This window comes from Cetorhinus maximus, chromosome 12 (assembly GCF_964194155.1).
Source record: "Cetorhinus maximus chromosome 12, sCetMax3.hap1.1, whole genome shotgun sequence".
NCBI classification, from domain to species: Eukaryota; Metazoa; Chordata; class Chondrichthyes; order Lamniformes; family Cetorhinidae; genus Cetorhinus; species Cetorhinus maximus.
The window spans coordinates 76,987,987-77,013,812 of NC_135890.1; the positions used below are offsets into that span (position 1 = coordinate 76,987,987).

Consider the following 25,826-nt stretch of genomic DNA (forward strand, 5'->3'; position numbering starts at 1 on the left):
AGCCAAGATGATGGCAGATCTCATAAGGTCAGCCAAAGATTTGAAAAAACAGGCAACAGACCATGGTACAAGCATGGAAAGAAGCATCGCTTTTTGTAGAGCCATTGACACAGCTATTTCTCCTCACAGAGAACTTTACAAAATTGAAAAACAAAAGGCAAAGCAGTCAACAATAACATCATTCTTATCATCAAAATCACCCACATCAACCAGCTGAATGTAGAGCCCAACATGAGACTGAAGCTCTTCAGCTTTAAACCAGACATCACCTCATTGGTGTCTTATCAAAAGTAGTGTTCTTCTTCCCTTTAATTTTGATGAGTTTTTTTTATGGTGGCAAATGAAAATAGGTTGGGTAGGACCAGTATGTTGTCCATGGGGTCTTCTGTTCTATTAAGTGGTATAGCACTGATATAGTGATAAAAATGGGAGATGTCAAAAATTGGAGGAGGGCAGAGACATTGCATGGGTCATAGGGCTGTTGGAGGTTAGTAGTGAGGGGTGAGGCAATATAGAGATTTGAAAACATGGATGAGAATTTTTATTTTAAGGTGTTGACAGAGTGGGAGCCATTGTAGGTCAGTGAGCATTAGAATAATCAATTCTGGAGATAACAAAAACATGACTGAGGGGTTCAACAGAAGTTGGGCTGAGGCAGGAATGGAGGTGGCTGACAATACAGAGGTGTAATTAATTATTTATAATGGATATGAAATGGTGTTGGTGGCTCAGCTCAAGATCAAGATCAAGGATATCAATGTTGTGAACAGCCTGGTTCAGCCTGAGAGGGAGGGGGGTAGTATTGAAGGCTAAGGAACAAAATTTGTAGTGGGGACCAAAGATAATAGCCTCAGTCTTCCCAGTACTTAATTGGGGGAAATTCTGGCTCATCCAGAACAGAATGTTGGTCAAGCAGTGTCATAACATACAGACATTGAAGGGGTCAACAGATGTCCTGCTGAGGTAGACCTGAGTGTCATCAGCATAAACAACATATTTTTGAAGAATGTTGCTGAGGGGCAACATTTAGATGAGAAATAGAAGAGGGACAAGTGATGAAGTCTTGGGGGACTCCAGATGTAATGATGCAGGGTTGGGAAGAGAAGCCATAGCAGGATATTCTCTGGCTACACCTGAATAAGGGAAGAAGGTGTTATGACCAGTCCCCAGGTGAGGTCCCCCAAATTTGTTAACTTCCCAATTATGGCTCCAATTTTATGTTCCCGGGTAAAGACGAATGAGCTGGCTCCCCTTCTTTACTTATTGGTCACAACAAGGCCAATTTAAAAGGGATCCCTTTCCCACTGTGGATACCTTTTCCCAGTCCAAATGTACTTATTTTGTAGAAGGCGCCAATTTAACCAGGCTTTCTTGAGTCAAAGAAAGAGTAAGTTTATTAGTTACTAAAACCCAAGAAAAATAATAAAAACTGATACACACAGATCAGAAATGACAAGTTAAGAGTCCAAATAAAAGTTAAAAATGATATGAACCAGTCTTTGGCTTGTCCATGAGGTGTAGATGGTGGTACTTCGCAGCCATTAACGTGGACAACTCTGATAGAGCTGACTTTGGCAGTTTCGTAGTTAATTTAGAGATACTTGGTTCTGCAGGGTGGCTGAAAGGCTGTCCTATTTCCTTTAGATTGTAGCTTCTGTTGAGCTTTGCCTCCAGCAACAGAGAGAGAGAGAGAGAGAGAGAGCAATCCTTTTGCCTGCAAGCTGCAGGGGGATGACTCTTATTCTTCTGCTTGTTGTCACACGCAGCACACTGCACTGCAGCTCACTTTTTAACCTATTTTCCCTGTGTATTCCATGAGGCGAAATAGTTGTCTTGCATCCATCTCAGAACTATTTACATATTCTGAGATATAAAGCAACAGGAGATGGATTTTTGGGTGATGTGCTAATCAGTCTTTTGTCTCTGCAATCACAAGCGATTAAAGTTCAGTCTTTTGCATCTTTCCTATCTCCCTTTCAAATGCCTCTGTTTGAATAAGACAATGATACCTTTTCAGGTGCGGCATTCCATGTTTCGCAGGACAGATCTGTCAATATAATCCACATAGGAATTTTCAGAAATGGTCACTTTACATTATCAGCCATCTTTTGCTCAATGCCTTTGCTTGTATTTCTTTAAAAACACACAGGGTTTCCTTAAAAAGTTCAATATACCTGCCAGTCTGCTTTTCATGACAAAGGGAACCAAGCAATAGCAGTTCCACCCAGCTGGATGACAGCATTGGAGTAGGATGGTATCATCAACCATGTAAAGGCTGCAGACTGGTTGAGTAGACTGAAGACAGTGCACCACGATCCAGGACAAAATAATTAACAACTTACTTATCTGTTTATTAAGAAGCATCTGGATCTTCTTCAGAAGAACTTTCTTAATGACAGAAAGACTTTAGTTCTGAGATGCCTGCAAGCTGCCAGACCTATTGTTACAAGGGAGATAGTGGTGTAGTGATAATGTTATGGGACTAGCAACCCAGAGGCCCAAACTAACGCTCTGGTAGTATGATTTCAAATCCCACCACAGCAGCTGGTGGAATTTAAATTCAATAAAGTTAACTGTAAGGGAGCGGTGGTATTGTCACTGGACTAGTATTCCAGGGTTATGCTCTCAGGACCCAGGTTCAATCCCACCACAGCAGATGGTGAAATTTGAATTTACATAAGAAATAGGAACAGGAGTAGACCATTTGGCTCTGCCATTCAATAAGATCAGGGCTGATCTTTTTGTGTTTCGATTTCCACGTTCCCATTTAATCCCGATAACCTTTGATTCCCTTGCCCAACAAGAATCTATTGTATATCAAATATTTAATGACCCCGCCTCCACCCCCTTCTGAGGCAGAGAATTCCAAAGTCGCACAACCCTCTGAGAGAAATAAATTCTCCTCATCTCTGTCCTAAAAGGGCATCCCCTAATTTTAAAACAGTGTCCCCTAGTTCTGGACTCACCCACAAGAGGAAACATCCTTTCAACGTCCACCTTGTCAAGGCCGTTTAGGATCTTGCATACTTCAATCAAATCACCCCTCACTCTTCTAAACTCCTGTGGAAACAAGCCCAGTCTGTCCAACCTTTCCTCATAAGACAACCCACTCATTCCAGGTATCAATCTAGTAAACCTTCTCTGAACCACCTCCAGTGCATTTACATCCTTCAAATAAGGAGACCAAAACTGCACACAGTTTTCGAAGTGTGGTCTCACCAATGCCCAGTATAACTGAAGCATAACATCCTTACTTTTATGTTCAATCCCTCTCGTAATGAAGAATAGCATTCCATTAGCCTTCTTAATTATTTGCTGTACCTGCATACTAACTTTTTGTGACTCATGTACTAGAACACCTAGATCCATCTGCACCTCAGAATTATGCAGCCATTCTCCATTTAAGTAATATTCTGTTTTTTTGTTCGTCCTGCCAAAGTGAACAACTTCACATTTTCCCACATTAAACTCCATTTTCCAGATCTTTGCCCACACACTCAACCTATTTATATCCATCTGCAACTTCCTCATGTCCTTTTCACAACATACTTTCCTACTTATCTTTGTGTCATCTTCAAATTTAGCTACCATGTCTTCACTCCCCTCATCTAAGTCATTGATATGAATCGTAAAAAGTTGAGGCCCCAGTACAGACCCTGTGGGACTCCACTCGTCACATCCTGCCAATCAGAAAAAGACCCAGTTGTGCATACTTTCTGCTTTCTGCCAGCCATCCAATCTTCTATCCATGCTAATATGTTACCCCCTACACCATGCGCTTTTATTTTCTGTAATAATCCTTGATGTGGCACCTTATCGAATGCCTTCTGGAAATCCAAGTACAGTACGTCCACTGCACATGTTACTTCTTCAAAAAACTCCAATAAATTGGTTAAACATGATTTTCCATTCACATAACCATGCTGACTCTTCCCTATTGCCTTGAGCTCTTCTAAGTGCCCAGCTATAACCTCCGTAATGATCGATTCTAATAACTTTCCCACGACAGACATCAAGCTAACTAGCCTATAGTTTCCTGTTTTCTACCTCCTGTCACGACACTTTTTCAGGTGCAACATTCCACGTTCTCTCAGGACAAGTTAGTCAGTATAATCCACATAGGAATTTTCCAGAAAGTGGTAACGTTACATTATCAGCCATCTTTTGCTCAGTGTCTTTGCTTGTATGTCTTTAAAAACACACAGGTTTTCCTTAAAAAGTTCAATATGCCTGTAAGCAATTCTAGGCTGCAATCTGCTTTTCATGACAATAAAGACAAATCAGCAGTTTTAGCCTGAACTATGAGGTCTGTTAGTGTGATGTTTACCATCAGTTAGAGAGACCAGGAATTGTGGTATCCCATTCTAGATGTAGCGCATAGACTAAATTGTAAAACAATTAGTTGTGTTGCCCAGAAACTGCTATCCTAGATTGGTGCATGCAGGATCAAATCTTGGTTTGTCAGAAGTATGCACTTGGCTATGGATACTGAGTTTTCCTTGAGCATGAATAGAAAGCATTAGAAGGGAACCCCAATCATATTAACTTGCATTAAAATTTCAATCGACTTCAACAGGTAGGCAGCAAAGTCCCCAGAGTATACTCCCACAAGTAGGCTATCAAGGCCAAATAAAGTCCCTGTACAATTCCAACAGAGTACAGCAGGTAGATTAACAATGCTAAATAAAAGCTTTCATATTGAATATCATTATATATACATGCATCTGGATTTAATCAGGAAAAAAATCTCAGACACTTTTCTGGATCTATCTTATCTTTAATTACTACAGAAATTTCTTTAAAAAAATCCCAAATGTGCAATTGACTTGTTTGAAGAGTGACTTATTCTCTGCTATATTCAGTTAATTCCACAAGTTCAGCATTTAGATTCTCTCAGATTCAGTGCTTCTACGAGTCCCAAGTAGAATTCCAGGATTTCCAGCAATCCCATACTTCCCGCTGCATCCTTTTTCCATTTATGCTTCTACACTGAAAAAAGCACCAAAATAGACAGAAAACAAGATTTTTTTTGCATTCAGTGCCAACACAGTTTCCTACTTCTGCTCACAGTCAATTTGATTTAGCCTCACTATCAAGAGCAACAGGAGCCTAACTGACTCGATTCAGAGGGGAGGAAAGGCAGTTGATGTGTTTTGGAAGCTGTGATACTTTTTACTTTGAAATATTCTGCGTTTATCCATCTTTGTTCAGATTTCCAGCATCCGCAGTATTTTGCTTTTATCTTGGTTTGAAGGGTACTGTCTAAAATGAATGACCTGAAGGACAGTGATGACTTTTCAGCTTGCCAGACCTCAATGTGCTAATAGCAGGGCAGGAGAGTATGATCTGACAGGACACAAAAACTGTAAACCTAATCAACTTACACTGAACTGAATGTTAAATGAAAATCCCAAAAGGCCTTTAATCCAAAAGCAAAATATTGAGAATGCAGGAAATCTGAATAATATATTAGTCAAACTTTAATTATAGCTCAACCACATTAATATGCAAGCTGAAAAAACAGGGTCAATAACACATTATCTGTCAGAAGAAGGCAGCTGGTAATCCAGGAAAAATCTTGGGATGCTATGGGATCAACAGAATAGAGTGGTGAAGTCTTGAGTTAAGATACCAATTAAACTACAACAAGTGACATTCATGATGAAGTAACTCCACTAAACTTTGAACCAACCATGAGCAAGGGATATAGACATGACTGGAAGAACCAGTCATCAAGATGTGCATATGAGAATCACAAAGGAAGTGTGGACACAAAGAATATAAGAACTAATACTGTACCAACATCTAACTCTGTCACTGCGGTCAGATAAGACAGATAGGTCCTAATCCAGTGGAAAGAGGGTGTCTAAAAAAATCAAAAGAATTTGAGTGATCACCAGTTTGGCAACTGGGCACTTGAAGACTTTGAGAAAGATTTTGTTCCTTATTTAATGACAGTAAATAAGGATAATCTTTGTGAGAGCTAGTGTGCCTGTGTTTCTGTTAGGCAAATTCAGATCCATGAACCTCACCCTTTAACACCCAATGTGGAGGTATGAAAGGCATAAATAATGCATACCAAGGCTAGCATCAAAGGTTTAAAATCCTAAACATGAAAATATATTTTATTCCCAATCGTGCACTTTTGACTGTTCTTCAATGATGCTGAGTTTGAGCCTTAAACCTGCCTGTTTTGCATAATAAAAACAAAAAATGGTGGAAACACTCAGCATCTGTGGAGAGAAAGAAAATTAATGTTTCAGATCGATGGCCCTTTATCAGAACTCAGAAAAGATAGAAATATGATAGGTTTTAAGCAAGTGAAAGGGGGAGGGGTAGGAGGAAGAACAAGAGAGGTCTGTGATAGGGTGCGGGGCAGTAAAGATTAAATGATAAAAGGTTTAATGGTACAAAAGCCAAAGGAAGTGGTTATGGATATGATAAAGAAACAAAAGATCTGTCCAGATGAATGGCTAGATCGCAGCCATCTGACTGTAAAGTGAAGATGTATAGAAAGAAACAAGAAAAAACTGAACCAGCAAATAAAAAGAAACAAAATGGAGGCAGAAGTTATGACTAAAGTTGTTGAATACAATATTGAGTCTAGAAGGCTGTAGAGTGCCAAGTCGAAAGAGGTTCTGTTCCTCAAGCTTGTTCCTTGAGCTTCATTAGAACACTGCTGCAGGCCAAGGACAGAAAGGTCAGAGTGGGTGCAAGGTGCAGATGTGAAATAACAAGCAACAGAAAGCTCAGGGTCATACTTATGGACTGAATGGAGGAGTTCCACATGACAGTCTGCATTTGTTCCAGTCTGCTTTTGGTCTCACCAATATAGAGCAGACCATGTTGTAAACAGAAAATATAGTATACTAAACTGTTAGGAAATAGATAAAAGCAAAATATTGCAGATGCTGGAAATCTGAAACAAAAACAGAAAATGCTGGAAAACTCAGCAGGTCTACAGCATCTGTGGAGAGAAAAACAGAGTTAATGTTTCGAGTCTCTATGACTCTTCTTCAGAACTCTGTTTTTCTGTTAGCTGTTAAACCTGCTGAGGTTTTCCAGCATTTTCTGTTTTTGTTAGGAAATAGTTATAGTTTAAGTAAGTTACATATGTATTTGGGTGTGTTAAGAATAAGGAGTATCTTTAATGTTTAAGTTTGATTTGTTTTTCTGTACTTGTCTGTTAAGAAAAGAAGTTGCGTTTTAGTTTCACTTTAAAAGGTGCCTGCATTCTAATGAGATTTTTACGACTCTTGAAGGGAGTAAAGCAAACAAAGTTAGATAAAACTGTGCTGTTGCCTAGCAACCAAAGGCCCTACAGAGAGAGAAGGATAGTTTGAAACAAAAACAGAATTACCTGGAAAAACTCAGCAGGTCTGGCAGCATCGGCGGAGAAGAAAAGAGTTGACATTTCGAGTCCTGTTCTGCTGAAGGGTCATGAGGACTCGAAACATCAACTCTTTTCTTCTCCGCCGATGCTGCCAGACCTGCTGAGTTTTTCCAGGTAATTCTGTTTTTGTTTTGGATTTCCAGCATCTGCAGTAGTTTTTTGTTTTTATGAAGGATAGTTTGAGTTCAGTTGGAAGCAGCTGCCAGACAGGCTGGACAGCAGAAGGACAGAAAGCAAGTCCCAAACTGCAGTTGAAGTCAGGATTCCAGAAAGACTGGATACTGGGAGACAGAACTGCAGAGAGAGCAGATTTCCCGAAAGAACTGAAAGGTCCCAAGGCCAAGGAATGAGACAAAAAGGAAGGGTCCAAAAAAGGCCTTCTAGTCAAAGGAAGAGCAGGAGTCTGGAAAAGGACCTATTCTGTGGAAGTGAAAGTAAGGAGCAGAGAGGAATGCTCCAAGCTTCAAGCTTAAAGGGAGAAAGCTACAGAATGCAGATTTAAAGCAATATTGGCATGCAAGAAGCCAGAAGGTCCAAGGAGACAACTAAAGGTCTCTAACTCTTTACTCTGGGCATGTGAAACAGTGGTGTTCTGTTGGCATGGCTGAGTCAGTGAGGGAGAGTGCATGGAAGAAAACTTGAATGCATGTGGCGATCCAGGGGAGAGGAGCATTGGAAGGAGAGTTTGAAACCCTATAGGCGGATCCTTGTGGAAGGCTACTGAGAGAAAGCATTGGTTTGGGAGAAGATTCCAGAGTGAGTTCTTCGAGAGTGGAGATTAGAAACCCCCAGATGAAAGACGGAGTTCAGTGAGACTGGTTGGCTCACCGTGTGACAAGGGGTTGATGCGAGATCTGTAGCATCTATTTGGGGTGGCATCAGTTGCTTGGTTTCAGAGTGTGGTATGCCTGACCACAGGTACCCCATTGGTTTACATGGACTGTGTACTTACTGTGAACATTAGAGTATAAGATAGCTTTTGTAACTTGTGTTATCCTTACAAATCTGTTTATATCTGTAAAGGTATCGTTGTGGTGAATTGAAATATAATTCACCTTTTCTGGTTTAATAAACTTTTAACAAACGAATAAAAAATTTATCAGCTGACTCTGTTCGGTAGCCACTCTCCATGTATCTAAACAAAAAAATAAAAGTTAGGATCGATCAAGCCGGGTTCCACCTTGGGATTTGGCTTGCTGAGTAGTAACATAAGCTGGGATCGTAAGAAAACCAAAGATATACGATGAAATTACTGTTTCATTTGCAAGGTGTGTTTGGGGCCATGGATGGTGTGAAGGGGTAAGTAAAGGGCAGGTGTTGCATAATCTGTGCTTGCATGGAAGAGTGGTGCAGAAAAGGAAGAGGTGTTTGGGGGAGTGAAGAGTGGACCAATGTATTGTGGAGGAAATGGTCCCTTCGGAATGCTGAAAGGGGAGGACAGGGAAATCAAGAATCTTTTGCATCCTTACTGGCCTGACAACCTCTCCTAATGAGATTAATGTGTACATTATCACATAATAATTTAGCATTATTTACACCCAAGACACTGGTATCCTTCTTTTACAATTAAGGGCTGAGTGAGTGATCAGTCCACACAGTTGATTCATGTTAATGAGTTCTTCTCAATTAATCAACTTCAAAGCTCACTTTCTCTAATTAGCATGTGGCTGCCTGGTGATCTTATTGTTCAGGTGTCCCCTGCTACCAGTTGTTCTGTATTATCCAGCAGCTATTGATACATTCTCCAACTCCATGTCATGAGAAAACAAAAACAAAAATACCTGGAAAAACTCAGCAGGTCTGGCAGCATCTGTGGAGAGGAGCACAGTTAACATTTCAAGTCCGCATGACTCTTCAACAGAACTAAGGAAAAATAGAAAAGGGGTGAAATATAAGCTGGTTTAAGGTGGGGGGGGGTGGGACGAGAAGAGCTGGATAGAGGGCCAGTGATAGGTGGAGATAACCAAAAGATGTCACAGACAAAAGGACAAAGAGGTGTTGAAGGTGGTGATATTATCTAAAGGAATGTGCTAATTAAGGGTAGAAAGCAGGACGAGCAAGGTACAGATAGCCCTAGTGGGGGTGGGTTGGGGTGAAGGAATCAAAAAAGGCTAAAAGGTAGAGATAAAACAATGGATGGAAATACATTTAAAAATAATGGAAATAGGTGGGAAAAGAAAAGACTTTATAAATTATTGGAAAAAACAAAAAGGAGGGGGAAAATCGGAAAGGGGGTGGGGATGGAGGAGAGAGTTCATGATCTAAAATTGTTGAACTCAATATTCAGTCCGGAAGGCTGTAAAGTGCCTAGTTGGAAGATGAGGTGCTGTTCTTCCAGTTTGCGTTGAGCTTCACTGGAACAATGCAGCAAGCCAAGGACGGACATGTGGGCATGAGAGCAGGGTGGAGTGTTGAAATGGCAAGCGACAGGGAGGTCAGGGTAATGCTTGCGGACAGACCGAAGGTGTTCTGCAAAGCGGTCACCCAGTCTGCGTTTGGTCTCTCCGATGTAGAGGAAACCGCATTGGGAGCAACGAATGCAGTAGACTAAGTTGAGGGTAGTGCAAGTGAAATGCTGCTTCACTTGAAATGAGTGTTTGGGCCCTTGGACGGTGAGGAGAGGGGAAGTAAAGGGGCAGGTGTTGCATCTTCTGCGGTTGCATGAAACCTTTTTTGATTCCTTCACCCCACCCCATCCCCACTAGGGCTATCTGTACCTTGCTCGTCCTGCTTTCTACCCTTAATTAGCACATTCCTTTAGATAATATCACCACCTTCAACATCTCTTTGTCCTTTTGTCTGTGACATCTTTTGGTTATCTCCACCTATCACTGGCCCTCTATCCAGCTCTTCTTGTCTCTCCCCCACCCCCCACCTTAAGCCAGCTTATATTTCACCCCTTTTCTATTTTTCCTTAGTTCTGTTGAAGAGTCATGTGGACTCGAAACGTTAACTGTGCTCCTCTCCACAGATGCTGCCAGACCTGCTGAGTTTTTCCAGGTATTTTTGTTTTTGTTTTGGATTTCCAGCATCCGCAGTTTTTTGCTTTTATCCACGTCATGAGGTTCTGTTATTCTATGCATTACTTTGAAGGGAAAGGGGACTCTCATCCTAGCTTCTTACAGCTAGAAATTGCTCCATGTGCTACATTTATCCCTATGGCAAATTAATAGACCTGCTATAACTTTGCTTTGTGTGAGTGCAGAGGCAGGATGGATAGAAGGCCCACCTCGGTTCTCTAACACAACAGCCCAGCTCCTAACATCATTTAAATGCCCCTACACCTCACCCCTCACCCCACCCCCCACACACACCCATACCACCCCACATTCCCCAATTCCACCCCATGCTCCCTGAGGTTCTACCATACCATCTCATTCCCCAAGCCACCTCAATGCCCCCAATGTATCCTCCATAGCCACTCCCCCAGTATGTTCTATCTACAGTTCTCAGGAGCCATGTAATACCAGTGGGAATTGTTTTAAAATCATTGGAAAACCATTAAACCTGTAGCAATCTAAGAAGACCTTGAAATCAAACTCACTATCATTGATATTGGGCAAAAAAACCCAAGGAAAAAAGTTGTAATCCTTTAAGTGCCTTTAAGGTTTGTAAACAAACAAGAAACCATATGAAAGACATAATCTGTAATTATAGCCTTGTGAAAGTTTCAATAGTTATTGGATCAATAAGACCACCTGCTGAGCTGAAGCTTTTGAAACCCAGCCATACATTCATAATGGAACAGCTGTCATAACAAAAGCACCACAAACAGAACAGATTCCATTTCAAAGCAGACTGCCTGTCAATCAAGGAGGGGCAGCATGTCCAGACCATTTTTTCAACCTTCAGAAGCAGGATTTTTTTTAAGCAGCCAGAACTGCCAGTCCAATTAAATCAGAGCACAAAAGCTTGACAGCAGAGGACACTTTTTTTTTTACACTTTTTAATATATTATGGTACTTACCCATTGGAAAAGTACTGAAATGCATTTGAACAATTACACAATAATGGTCAATATAAGGGTCAACTTACCTTTGCAAGACAGATCCCTATGATGAATCCCTGCATTAAAAACACATCTACATTACAACACAGCACCTAATAGTGACATTTTAAGGTGTCAAAACAATTTTACTTATCTTTCAGAATGTTTCTGATTCCTCAGCAGATTTTCTATTTTCTTCACAAACTCTCAAACCTGGTGGGCTTTTAATGGGCTCCCAAAACCTCGCACCACCAGACAAAAATGGTGTGTGAGGGGAAATTCGATTTTCATCCCCCATTTAAAACGGGAAATCTGACCTCGGGGGGGTGGGGGGGTCAGTTCGCATTTTGCACACTAGACATTCCTGACTTGCATAAAGTCCAGAGGAAAATGGCTCGGGGTTGGGAATGCGGAGGAAAACTGGATTTATTCCCAAAAAAATCCCAAGTGTGGCCATTTGTGCATCAAAATGTACCTCTGCACCCAGATGAAAAATTTGGCCCCAGAATCTAAAATTCAATTACTTTTATTGCAGATCGGATAAAAGGAAGATGATGTCATATTGCTAGCTGGAAACTTCATGAGTGTAAGTAAAGCCAGCCCTTTGTCCAAGTCAACCCAGAGTTTAATTAGATCCTGCCTTGGTATGTTTATAATGCCCTGCACTTACCTACTGTCTGCTCCCCTTTGAGTGTTAAGAACAAAGTGATGCATGCCAGCATATCCAAAGTAACCAAGGTTGTTAATTAATCGTAAGTATGAAAATAGTCCTTGACAAATATGATGACGCTTATTGAGCTGTGATAGATATCGCCTTTTATTTCTGTTTTATTTTAAAAATAAAATGAAAACTTGAGAAATAAAGAGACATGCTGTTAAAGCTTTTCACCTTGCACTCATCAGGACAGATACAAGAATGCCAAATTTCAAAGGGAACAACAATTTATACTGCATGAGAAAAGGGTGTTGATTGTCAAGTCAGCTCTGATTGGTTGAGGTGTTTCCATGGACAATGCACCAGGGAAGTATTCTTCAATCAGTCAGAACTTAAGTTAGAACCTGCCACTACATTTGAACACAAGAACACAGATGAGAAAAGCCAAATAGTCCACCTGATCCATTGATCATGGCTTACAATTGTTTCTTTAAAAACAAATGTGAGGTTTTTGTCTCCGCTACCCTACCTGGAGATCCATTGCATTTGCTGATCACATTTTGCATGAAGAATTTCTGACAGCAATCAATGTTCCTTCACATTTTCTTTCCAAAATTTTCAAATTTTCTGGTTCACTGGTGGTGACACTTTGCCTCTTATTGAAGCCTCCCCGCCTGGCTATACTTACCATCATCTGCCTTGCATAAAGCTCGTCTGGTACCTACTCCTCCTGTGAATACTTCACCTTATTCAACCCTTCTTCTTTAAAACAAAAGAGTGCAGCTTTGGAACTGAGTGCATACCTGGGAGTTTGGTGAGTGGGGAGTTTGGGTGAGGAGGGGAAGGAGGTGTTCCTTTTCTTTTGCTCTTTCTACCTTTTTCACCCTGCAGGAATAGGTTCTTATTCTACTACAGGGAAAGGAGCCGGCTGTTTGGTGAATATATGGTAAGTGGTTAAGGTCTGTTCCAGTCCTAAGGTTTATAATAGTAAACAAACTGGTTGTAAAGTTAATAAAGTATATAAAAAAGGAAAATAAATAAGTGGATAATATAATTAGACAATTAATTAAAACATGTCAAGGATGGCAGGACAGGTGATGTGTCAAGGCTGCAGCATGTGGCAGCTCCAGAATGCCAATGTGATCCAGGGTAAACACATCTGCACTAAGTGTTTGTTGCTCTGAGTCATTGAGCTGGAGGCTGAGCTGCAGACACTGCAACACATCAACGAGGGGGAAAGTTACCTAGATGCTTTGCACCAGGAGGCAGTCACACCACTTAGGATAGGGTCTTCTGATTGGGTCAATGGTCAGGGACAGGAGGGTGTGACTGCAAGTGAGGCAGGTAAGGGGTCTCAGAGGGAATGAGTGCAGGAGCCTCAGCCTTTGCTATTGTCCAATGAGTTTGAGGTTATCTCAGCTTGTTTGAATGAGAGTGGATGCAGGGTGGATGAGCAAACTGACCATGGCACCATGGTTCAAGAAGCCATTCAAGTCGGGGGTCGGGGAGACGACAAAAAGGAATGTAGTGGTAGTAGGGGATAGTATAGTTAGGGGGATTTGACACAGTTCTCTGCAGCAAAGACCGAGAGCCCAGACGGCTGTGTTGCCTGCCCAGTGCCAGGGTTTGGGACATTTGCTCAGGGCTGGAGAGGAACTTACAGTGGGAGGGGGCGGATCCAGTTGTTGTGGTCCATGTAGGTACCAACAAGACAGGAAGAACTAGGAAAGAGGTTCTGCATAGAGAGTATGAGGCACTATATTAAAAGGTAGAATTATTACCTGAGCAATGTGCAAATTGGAATACGGTAATAAAGTTAGAGAGATGAATGCATGGCTCAAAGACTGGTGTGGGAGAAGTGGCTTCATAGGGCACTGGCACCAGTACTGGGGAAAGCGGGGACTGTACCCTTCGGATGATCTACACCTGAACTGTGCTGGGACCAATGTTCTAGCGAGCCGCATAACTAGAGAAGTAGAGATGGCTTTAAACTAAATAGTTGGGGCAAACGATCAAATTTGGGAAGATGTGGTAAATCAAAGAGCAGAGAAAAAGCAAAAGAGAATGATATTAATATGGGAAATGATAAACAGACAGCGACAGGAAGGTCCAGAGAGTGCAGGGAGTACAAACCTTGGAGTAATTCAGCAGATAAGGCTGGAGGTTACAAAAATAATAAAAGGACAAAACTAAAAGTTCTGTATCTGAATGCACATATCATTCAAAATAAAACAGATGAACCGAAAGCACAAATAGAAATAAATAAGCACAATCTGATAGCCAATACAGAGCCATGGCTGTGGGGTGACATAGATGGGACGTGAATATTGAAGGGTATGTGACATTCAGGAAGGACAAGAAGCTAGGAAAAGGGGGTGGCTCTGTTAATTAATGATGGTATTAGCGTAATAGAGAGGGATGATCTAAGTTCAGAAAACCAGGATGTAGAAACGGTTTGGGTAGAGATGAGAAATGATAAAAGCAAGAAGTCAATTGTGGTTCTAATGCACATGCCCCCTAACAGTAACCACACAGTAGGATGGGGTTTAAGGTAGAAATAATGGGAGCTTGTCGGAAAGGTACAGCGATAATCATGGGGGGTTTTAATCTGCATATAGACTGGGAAAATCAGATGGGCAAAGGTAGCCTAGATGAGGAATTCGTAGAATGTTTTCAGGATAGTTTCTAAGAAAAGCATGTTCTGGCACCAACCAGAGAGCAGGCAATATTAGACCTGGTATTGTGCAACATGATAGGTTTAATTAATGACCTTACAGTGAAAGCAACCCTAGGTAGCAACTATCATAATATAACTGAATTTTACATTCAGTTTGAGGGAGAGGAGAGTGGGTCCAAGACTAGTATTTTAAACTTAAATAAAGATAATTATGAAGTCATGAAAGCTAGCTAAAATGAACTGGCAAATTAGATTAAGGGATAGGTCAATAGAGATGCAGTGGCAGACAGTTATGGGGATATTTCAGAATACACAGAATAGATACGTTGCAAAGAGAAATAAAAATTTGAAGGGGAGGACCCACCACCCATGGTTAACTAAAAAAATTAAAGATGGTATCAAACCTAAAGAAAAAGCCTAAAAAAAACAAAGATAGGTGGCAGGTCAGAAGACTGAACAGAATATAAAAAAACAGCAAAGGATGACCAAAATATTGGTAAGGAAGGAATAATTAGAGTGCAACAGAAAACTAGCTAGAAATGTAAAGACAGTAAGAGCTTCTATAGACATTTAAAAAAGACAAGAGTTTAAGTGTGTTGTTCCTATAGAAGGTGAATCTGGGGAATTAATAATGAAAAATAAGGAGATGACAGATATATTGAACTGGTATTTTGCATTCACTATAGAGGATACAAGTAAATCCCAGAAATAGCTGTAAATCAGGAAATGGGAGGGAGGGAGGAACTCAGGAAAATTACAATCACTAGGGAAGTGGTACTGAGTAAATTGTTGGGGCTGCAGGCTGATAAGTTCCTAGATCCTGATGGACTTCATCCTAGGATCTTGAAAGAAGTGGCTACAGAGATAGTTGATGTGTTGGTTTTAATTTTCCAAAATTCCGTAGATTCAGGGAAAGTTCCATTAGATTGGAAAATAGTGAATGTAACTCCGTTATTCAAAAAGGGAGAGAGACAGAAAGCAGGAAACTACAGGCTAATTAGTATAATATCTGTCATAAGGGAAATAGCAGAAGCTATTATTAAAGACGTTATAGCAGGGCACTCGGAAATATTCAGGGTAAGCAGGCAGAGTCAACATGGTTTTGTGAAAGAGAAATCATGTTTAACCAATTTATTGGAGTTCAAACAGTTGTTTGATAGTACAGAACTTGAGTATTGCTGAAAAAAGACATCTAAGCTTTTCATCTTGCACTCATCAGGACACCTCACAAGAATACCAATAAGGGGGAAAACAACCATTTATGCTGTATGTGAAGATAGTGTTGATTGGTTGGCAAGTAGCATTGCCATGGGGAATGTACCAGTGATGGTGACTGACAGTTAACTGCCAAGCATTGTTGAAATTCAAACCAGGCAGCTTGACTCTGATTGGTGAAGGCATTGCTCTGAGGAATGAATCAACGAATGGCTTTCACTTATTTTGTTTAGCTGAAACAGGCGTAATGTGTGTACATGTTCTTTCTGTCTGCAAAGAACAGGGCCCTGTGTATTAAATATGTAGCTTCCAGGACATGCAAATGCACCACACTGTGAGTCCGACTGACAATCTTAAATTGGTTGTCAACGTAATTCTTAGCACACTGAGGAATATTTAGGAAATGTTGTCCAATTGTGGAATCACGTCTAATGATGGACACTGTGTTTTGAGTTTTGCAAGCACTGGCTGGTCGGGTATGGTCTGTACCTTGCCTGTTATGAACAGTGGCTGGGACATGCTGTTTGATACGATCTGCCAGTCTTTGGGATGTACGACCTACATACCTACACTGGCACTGAAATTCATATACCACATTACTCATTTGTGTGATAGGTAGAATGTCTTTCTGGCTTGACGGCAGCATACTGTTAGTGGTCAATACCACTCGTTACGACTGCATAGTAGCAGCGTGAGATAGTTGCTTCACCTATTGCTTAAATTTTTTGAGATACCTTGCCCTTCCAGGGTAATTTGAGGTAGACTGGGCACTTTTCAGGGCCAAAAGTGATGGCCTTAGGCTCATTCATGAGTTTGAGTCATATACAGCATGAAATGATCTGATCAGGGTAATCATCATCCATGCAGGATACCTTTGATGCGCCCTATTTCAGCATCAAGTTTGCATGGTGAACAAATAGTTCGGGCCCTATTTACAAGATTGCCGATAAGACCAATCTTATAGCGTGTAAAACTGTAAGAATCCCAGCACGTGAATGACCAGTGAAGGTAGGCTTGCAGCAGACTGTGGTAGAGAACCCCCGGCAGATTTCTCAACTAGTATGTGAAGAGGATATAGATAGGTTAAGATAGACCTAGAAAATGGAGCATAATGCGGGAAAGTGTAAAATTGTCCATTTTGGCAGGAAAAATAAAAAAGCATATTATCTAAATGGTAAGAGATTGTAGAGTTCTGAGATGCAGGTTTAGTGAATAATTAGGAAAGCTAATGAAATGTTATAATTTATTGTGAGATGAATTGAATACAAAAATAGGGAGGTAATGCTTCAGTTATACAGGGCATTGATGAGACCACATCTGGAGTACTGTGTACAGTATTGACCTCCGTATTTAAGGAGGAATGTAATTGCATTGGAAACAGCTCAGAGAATGTTTACTAAACTAATACGTGGATTGGGCAGGTTGTCTTATGAGGAGAGATTGGACAGGCCAGGTTTGTATCTGCTGGAGTTTAGGAGAGTAAGCGGTGACTTGATTGAAACATGTAAGATCCTGAGGGGTCTTGACAGGGTTGCTGTGGACAGGATGTTTCCTCTTGTGGGAGAATTTAGTACTAGGGAGCCACTGTTTAAAAATAAGGTAATGTCCATTTAGGACAGAGATGAGGAGAATTTTTTTTTAAGTCTTTTGAACTCTCTTCATGAAAAGGTGGTGGAAGCAGAGTCTTTTAATATTTTTAAGGCAAAGGTAGATAGTTTTGTGATAAGCAAGGGGTGAAAGGTTATCGGGGGTAGGCAGGAATATGGACTTGAGGTTACAATCAGATCAACCATTATCTTATTGAATGGCAGAGCAGGGTCGAAGGGCTGAGTGGCCTACCCTGCTCCTAATTCGTATGTTCATATGTACTCCCCAGTCCCCTTTGCACCTCTAACCCATTTAGATTCTTATTTTCCAAGTAATATGTCACCTCCTTATTTTTCTAACTAGAATGTAATATCTTACATTCGCCTATATTGTTATTCATTTGCAAATTATATTCCCATTCTGCAAGTTTCTTAATGTTTTCTTGAAACGTATTGTAGTCCTCCTCAGAGTTGGCTATTCCTCCCAATCTGGTGTCTTCCGCAAATTTAGAAATTGTGCATATTGCATTATAAATAAGTGAACAATATGCATGTTAGCAATAGTGTATAAATATACAATACACATTAGAAATAGTGTATAACATGTACATTACACACGTTATAAATAACGGGCCATAACTTGTCATAGCAGCATCTAACAGCACTTGCCAATATTTAGATTTGTCCTTGCATATTTTGGTTTTAAAACGTTTGCATGTGGTAAGTTGATGAAAGTGCAAACTGATAATGTCACAGTGAGGGGAACAGTATATCAGGGTGAACAGAACAACAACTGTGTATCTCCTTAACCAATTAGAATTGAGGTCTGTGAATTTAACTGTCCAAAGACTGAGAAGAGGGTAGAAATTAACAGTGGGCGAATTTAGTTTCAAATCAAGTACAGAAAGAGAAATAACGGAAGGGCAGAAAGATTTGACTAGGAGAGCAAGAAACAGAGAAACAGAAAGGAAAACTAAAGAATAACACTTTAAATTTGATATTTTAAAAATTCTACAATTAAAACCTTAAAGAATGAGAATCCCCACCTGTGACAGTTAATTTTTAATAAAGGGATGCTTAGACTAAAATAGGAAATATGGTTGAATTTAGCATTCAGTTTGAGAGTGAGTAACTTGGGTCGGAAACAACTGTGCTAAACTTAAATAAGGGTAATTACAATGGAATGAGGGCAGAGTTGGCTGGAGTGGAGTGGGAAAGCAGTTTAGCAGAAAAGATGGTTGACGAACAATGGCAGATGTTTAAGAAAATAGTTCATGACTCTCAACAAAGATACATCCCGGTGAGAAAGAAGGGTTCTAGGAAGGGGATAAACCAAGCATGGTTAACCAAGGAAGTTAAGGATAGTATCAAATTGAAAGGAAAAACATACAATGTGGCAAAGGTTAGTGGTAAACCAGAAGATTGGGAAAGATTTAAAAACCAGCAAAAGATGGCCAAAAAAAAATAAAGGAGAAAATAAACTTTGAGATAAACTAGCAAGTAATATAAAAACGGACAGTAAGAGCTTCTTTAAATATATAAAAAGGAAGAGAGAGGCCAAAGTGGACATAGGCCCCTTAGAGAATGAGGCTGGGGAAATAATAATGGGGAACCAGGAAATGGCAGAGGAGTTGAACAAATACTTTGCTTCAGTCTTCACGGTAGAAGACAATGCTAAATAATCAAGGGGCAAAAGCGGGGGAGGAAATAAATAGAATAACTATCACTAGAGAAAAAGTACTAGGGAAACTCATGGGGCTAAAGGCTGATACATCCCCTGGACCTGATGGGTTGTACCCTAGGATATTGAAGGAAGTAGTTACAGAGATAGTGTTTGCACTGGTAATAATCTTCCAAGAATCCTTAGATTCTGGAAAAGTCCCAGGGGATTGGAAAACTGCCAATGTAACAACATTATTCAAAAAGGGAAGGAGACAAAAAACAGGTAACTATAGGCCAGTTAGCTTAATATCTGTCATTGGGAAAATGTTGGGGTCTATTATAAAGGATGTAATAGCAGAGCATTTAGAAATACATAATTGAATCAAGCAGAGTCAGCATGGCTTCATGAAGGGGAAATCATGCCTAACAAATTTATTAGAATTCTTTGAGAAGGTAACCAGAAGGATAGATAAAGGGGAACCAGTAGATGTAATATATTTTTATTTCCAAAAGGCGTTCAATAAGGTACCGCACATAAGGCTATACCCCCCATGGTGTTGGGGGTAGTATATTAGCATGGATAGAGTGTTGGCTAACTAATAGAAGACAGAGAGTTGGGATAAGGGGGGCATTTTCGGAATGGCAACCTGTAACTAGTGGAATGCCATAGGGATCTGTGCTAGGCCCTCAATTATTTACTGTATATATTAATGACTTAGATGAGGGAAGTGAATGTAATCTCGCCAAGTTTGCAGATGACACAAAAGTAGGTGGGAAGGCAAGTGGTGAGGATGACACAAGGAGTCTACAGAGGGATACAGACAGGTTAAGTGAGTGGGCAAAAACTTGGCAGGTGGAATATAATGTGGGAAAATGTGAGGTTATGGACTTTGGCAGTAAGAATAGAGGAGCTGAATATTATTTAAAAGGATAAGGACTGCAGAAGGCTGCAGCACAGAGGGATTTGGGAGTCCCTTGTGCATGAATCCCAGAAAACTAACATACAAGTTCAACAGATAATAGGGAAGGCAAATGTAATGTTGGTCTTTATTTCAAAGGGAATGGAGTATAAAAATAGGGAAGTCTTGCTGAAGCTATATAAGGCACTAGTCAGACCACATCTAGAATACTGTGAACAATTTTGGTCCCCTTATCTAAGGAAAGATATACTGGCATTGGAGGCAGTCCAGAGAAGGTTCACTAGGTTGATCCTGGGTATGGAGGGATTTTCTTATGAGGGGAGGTTGAGTAGATTGGGCTTATACTTATTGGAGTTTAGAAGAATGAGAGGCAACCTTATTGAAACATATAAGATTCTTAGGGGGCTTGACAGGGTAGATGCTGAGAGATTGTTTCCCCTTGTGGGAGTGTCCAGGACCAGAGGGCATAATCTCAGAGTAAGGGGGTGCCCATTTAAAATAGAGACGAGGAGGAATTTCTTCTCTCAGAGGGTAGTCAGATCTGTGGAATTTGTTTCCCCAGTGGGCTGCAGAGGTTGGGTCGTTTAGTATATTCAAGGCCGAGATAGATAGATTTTTAATCAATAAGGGAATCAAGGGTTATGGGGAAAAGGCAGGAAAGTGGAGTAGAGGATTATCAGATCAGCCATGATCTCATTGAATGGTGGAGCAGACTTGATGGGCCAAATGGCCTACTTCTGCTCCTAAGTCTTATGGTCTGTGGTGAGTTTAGTATGTACTTACCATGCAAATTCAGGAACTTCATGAGGCAGACAGCAAGATGCTGCTTACACAAAGCTAATGACACAATTGCACAACTCAAACAAAACAGCAACTTTCAGATATTTGAGTTTAACTGTGCATCTACTCTTTTCTGTACCATCTGAGCATAAATAATGGTGAGCCCCACTAGCCTTACTATTACTTTGACAGCTAAATCTGAGCCAGTGTATGTAATGTCATGAACATGTTAGAGTGTGCATTTCAGTGTAGAGAAAAGCTTGCATTTTTATAGCACCTTTCACGACTTCAGGATGTCACAGGATTTCCAGCAAATGAAATGTAATCTCACTGCACGAGAACATATAATTAACATGTTAGGGAGACTGTGGCCTAGTGGTAATGTCACTGGACTAGTAATCTGGACAAAAACAGAATTACCTGGAAAAACTCAGCAAGTCTGGCAGCATCGGCGGAGAAGAAAAGAGTCGACGTTTCGAGTCCTCATGACCCTTCAACAGAACTGAGTATAGTTAGGAGAGGGGTGAAATATAAACTGGTTTAAGGTGGGGGGGTGGGGGGGAGAAGTTGAGGGTGGGGTGGTTGTAGGGACAAGCAAGCAGTGATAGGAGCAGATAATCAAAAGATGTCACAGACAAAAGGAACAAAGAGGTGTTGAAGGTGGTGATATTATCTAAGAAAATGTGCTAATTAAGAATGGATGGCAGGACACTCAAGGTACAGCTCTAGTGGGGGTGGGGTGGAAAGACTGACAAGGTATTAGTTGTAGATTTAAAAATAATGGACATAGGTGGGAAAAGAAAAATCTATATAAATTATTGAAAAAGGGAAGGGGAAGAAACGGGGTGGGGATGGGGGGAGGGAGTTTAAGATCTAAAGTTGTTGAATTCAATATTCAGCCCGGAAGGCTGTAAAGTGCCTCGTTGGAAGATGAGGTGCTGTTCCTTCAGTTTGCGTTGGGCTTCACTGGAACAATGCAGCAAGCCAAGGACAGACATGTGGGCAAGAGAGCAGGGTGGAGTGTTAAAATGGCAAGCGACAGGGAGGTTTGGGTCTTTCTTGCGGACAGACTGCAGGTGTTCTGCAAAGCGGTCGCCCAGTTTGCGTTTGGTCTCTCCAATGTAGAGGAGACCGCATTGGGAGCAACGAATGCAGTAGACTAAGTTAGGGGAAATGCAAGTGAAATGCTGCTTCACTTGAAAGGAGTGTTTGGGCCCTTGGACGGTGAGGAGAGAGGAAGTGAAGGGGCAGGTGTTGCATCTTCTGCGTGGGCATGGGGAGGTGCCATAGGTGGGGGTTGAGGAGTGGGGGGTGATGGAGGAGTGGACCAGGGTGTCCCGGAGGGAACGATCCCTACGGAATGCCGCCAGGGGGGGTGAAGGGAAGATGTGTTTGGTGGTGGCATCATGCTGGAGTTGGCGGAAATGGCGGAGGATGATCCTTTGAATGCGGAGGCTGGAGGGGTGATAAGTGAGGACAAGGAGGACCCTATCATGTTTCTGGGAGGGAGGAGAAGGCGTGAGGGCGGATGCGCGGGAGATGGGCCGGACACGGTTGAGGGCCCTGTCAACGACCGTGGGTGGAAAACCTCGGTAAAGGAAGAAGGAGGACATGTCAGAGGAACTGTTTTTGAAGGTAGCGTCATCAGAACAGATGCGACGGAGGCGAAGGAACTGAGAGAATGGGATGGAGTCCTTACAGGAGGCGGAGTGTGAGGAGTTGTAGTCGAGGTAGCTGTGGGAGTCGGTAGGTTTGTAATGGATATTGGTGGACAGTCTATCATCAGAAATTGAGACAGAGAGGTCAAGGAAGGGAAGGGAAGTGTCAGAGATGGACCATGTGAAAATGATGGAGGGGTGGAGATTGGAAGCAAAATTAATAAATTTTTCCAAGTCCAGACGAGAGCATGAAGCTGCACCGAAGTAATCATCGATGTACCGGAGAAAGAGTTGTGGGAGGGGGCTGGAGTAGGACTGGAACAAGGAATGTTCCACATACCCCATAAAGAGACAGGCATAGCTGGGGCCCATGCGGGTACCCATAGCCACACCTTTTATTTGGAGGAAGTGAGAGGAGTTAAAGGAGAAATTGTTCAGTGTGAGAACAAGTTCAGCCAGACAGAGGAGAGTAGTGGTGGATGGGAATTGTTCGGGCCTCTGTTCAAGGAAGAAGCTAAGGGCCCTCAGACCATCCTGGTGGGGGATGGAGGTGTAGAGGGATTGGAAGTCCATGGTGAAGAGGAAGCGGTTGGGGCCAGGGAACTGGAAATTGTTGATGTGACGTAAGTGTCAGAGGAATCACGGATGTAGGTGGGAAGGGACTGGACAAGGGGAGAGAGAAGGGAGTCAAGATAACGAGAAATGAGTTCCGTGGGGCAGGACCAGGCTGACACGATCGGTCTGCCGGGACAGTTCTGTTTGTGGATTTTGGGTAGGAGGTAGAAGCGGGCCGTCCGAGGTTGGGCGACTATCAGGTTGGAAGCTGTGGGAGGAAGATCTCCAGAGGAGATGAGGTCAGTGACAGTCCTGGAAACAATGGCTTGATGTTCAGTGGTGGGGTCATGGTCCAGGGAGAGGTAGGAGGAAGTGTCTGTGTCCCTCTTTGATCCTTTTGTCTGTGACATCTTTTGATTATCTGCTCCTATCACTGCTTGCTTGTCCCTACAACCACCCCACCCTCAACTTCTCCCCCCCACCTTAAACCAGCTTATATTTCACCCCTCTCCTAACTATACTCAGTTCTGTTGAAGGGTTATGAGGACTCGAAACGTCGACTCTTCTTCTCCGCCGATGCTGCCAGACTTGCTGAGTTTTTCCAGGTAATTCTGTTTTTGTTTTGGATTTCCAGCATCCGCAGTAGTTTTTTGTAGTAATCTGGACACCCAGACTAATGTTCTGGGGGCACAGCTCCGAATCCCATTAGGGCTGGTGGAATTTAAACTAATTAAAACAAATCTGGAATTGAAAACTAGTCTCAGTAATGCAAACTATCACTGATTGTCATAAAAACCTACCTGGTTCATTTATCCTTAGGAAAGGAAATCTACCATCCTTACCTGGTCTGGCCTACGTGTGAATCCAGACCCACAGCAATATTAACTCTTAACTGCTCTCAAGGGCAATAGGGATGGGCAACAAATGCAGGCCTTACTAGCGTTGCCCATGAATGAACAATAAAACACCTTATTCATCGCGTTGCAAAACAGTGCACATGGAGACATGTCATAAATTAATATCGCAGGTTGCAACTATGTAAATTAGATACTCGACTCCGTGTACTTTAAACTCATATTGACAAACTCTACAGGTCAGTGCGGAAAGCGGACTGTCTTGTGAGTATATTGCTGTTACGAAATAAACAGGAAAACCCCATCCCCCGCCCTTTGCTGGCTGAGAGAGGTCGGCGAGAATCAGCTGAGAGCTCACATGATACCGATTCGGAGACAAACAGAAACGCACCATTTCATACTCTTGACCGCTGGCTGGTAAGGTATTGCTTTTCATTTTTGTTTTCAGGTTCAGTGAACGTTGCTGTGTTGGTTGCTCGTTGCTTGACGATCTGGAATCTGTCCCGTTGACAAGCAGCTCTAGGCAGCCGGGGATCAAGGCTGTATTCCAGCTTCCTATCTCCACTGGTCCGGGCTCGAATTCCTGTCCGGTTGCAGACTAATAAGTGGATTAATGAGTTGACTTGGATATCTTTATAGATCCAGGATCTTCGCTCAGAAATCTGTTACAGCAACATACGCCCTGCAGCAAAAGTAAACTCTGTCTTCCCAATGTGTTCATATCAGCTCTTTAACTTGTTTTTCCAGCCCTAAGGGTTTTTAACTCGAAAATCTCCTTTCCTGGCTTTAACCTCGCCTCTCTCTACCTTCGGTGCAGAGAGATCCCCAGAGAGTGTAGGTTTAAAATCAACAACAGGAGGAAGAGTTAAAGTTTACATTCTTGGGACGTTTTATATTTTTAATTCGGGTATCACACATATACATTTTTTTAAGAAAGCCAATCTAAAGAGGAACTTATCTGACAATAGAAAATTCTCTCATTGATCTCAAGATGGATCCAAGAGTAATTAGCCTCCAGTTGACCTCAGGATATGGTACCTTCAGACCTAAATTTTGACTGAAAGGGCAGGCCAGGGTTACACACAATTATTCCTTGGCAGCAAAATGCTACCTTTTGTGTGTGCTCCTGTTCTTATATGTAGTCTGACTGGAGACCTGCTACTAAGAGTGTTGTCCTATGATGAGAGGCTGAGTAAACTGGGTCTACATTCTCTGGAGCTGGAAGAAAAAAGAGGTGATCTTAATGAAACATTCAAGGTTATGAAGAGGTTTGACAGGGTGGATACTGATGCATTGTTTCCCCTGACAAGCAAATCTAGAACAAGGGGACACAGTTTCAGGATAAAGGGCTGATCATTTAGGTGTGCTTCTAACTGTGTTCCAATTACTGGAGATAACAAAAATACTCTGGCATGAACTCAGTGGACTGAATGGCCTCCTGTGTCATAATGAATCTATAAGTGAGATGAGGAGAGGTCTCTTCAGTCAAAGGGTTGTGAATCTTTAGAATTCTCTACCCTGGAGGATTGTGGATAGACTGAGAGAGACAGATTTTTGGTGTCTCAGGGAATCACAGAATATGGGGAGCGGGTGGTAAAGTGGAGTTGAAACCCAAGGTCAACTGTGATCATGCTGAATGGTGGAGCAGGCTTGACTTCTCCTATCATCCCCTGTTCCTATTTCTTATGTTCTTATGCTAACTCGACTTGAAGTGAAGTGAGATTGAAATGAGGAGGTGTGGGTGTGCCAATTATCCTGCAGGAACTGTCCAGGAGTTCAGTCTGTACTATCCTCTCACTATGTCCACTATGTCCCATTTGGGGCGGGTGGGGAGGGGGTGGTGGTAACTGATGTGAGAGGGGAAGTGGGTATAGAGTGGGTAG

At 41.8% G+C, this 25,826-nt stretch overlaps 1 protein-coding gene and 1 long non-coding RNA gene across 4 annotated transcripts in view; one reads left to right on the forward strand and one right to left on the reverse strand.

The window, feature by feature from the left end:
- Positions 1–379: 379 nt before the first annotated feature.
- On the reverse strand, positions 380–24,464 carry LOC144687602 (uncharacterized). Its single transcript, XR_013578174.1, has 4 exons — positions 24,335–24,464; positions 11,429–11,458; positions 5,804–5,866; positions 380–408 (listed from the first exon to the last, which is right to left on the reverse strand). It is a non-coding gene; the product is annotated as an uncharacterized LOC144687602 (long non-coding RNA).
- The window catches only part of tcn2 (transcobalamin II), a 38,867-nt gene continuing 37,243 nt past the window's right edge, over positions 24,203–25,826 (forward strand). The window contains exon 1 of one of the 3 annotated variants that reach the window (XM_078553937.1): positions 24,203–24,360. The gene's annotated coding sequence lies outside the window, so the exon portion shown is untranslated. Of the gene's footprint in view, positions 24,366–24,499; positions 24,637–25,826 lie in introns of those variants that run through there. The other 2 variants (XM_078553938.1, XM_078553939.1) reach the window with 2 other exon arrangements.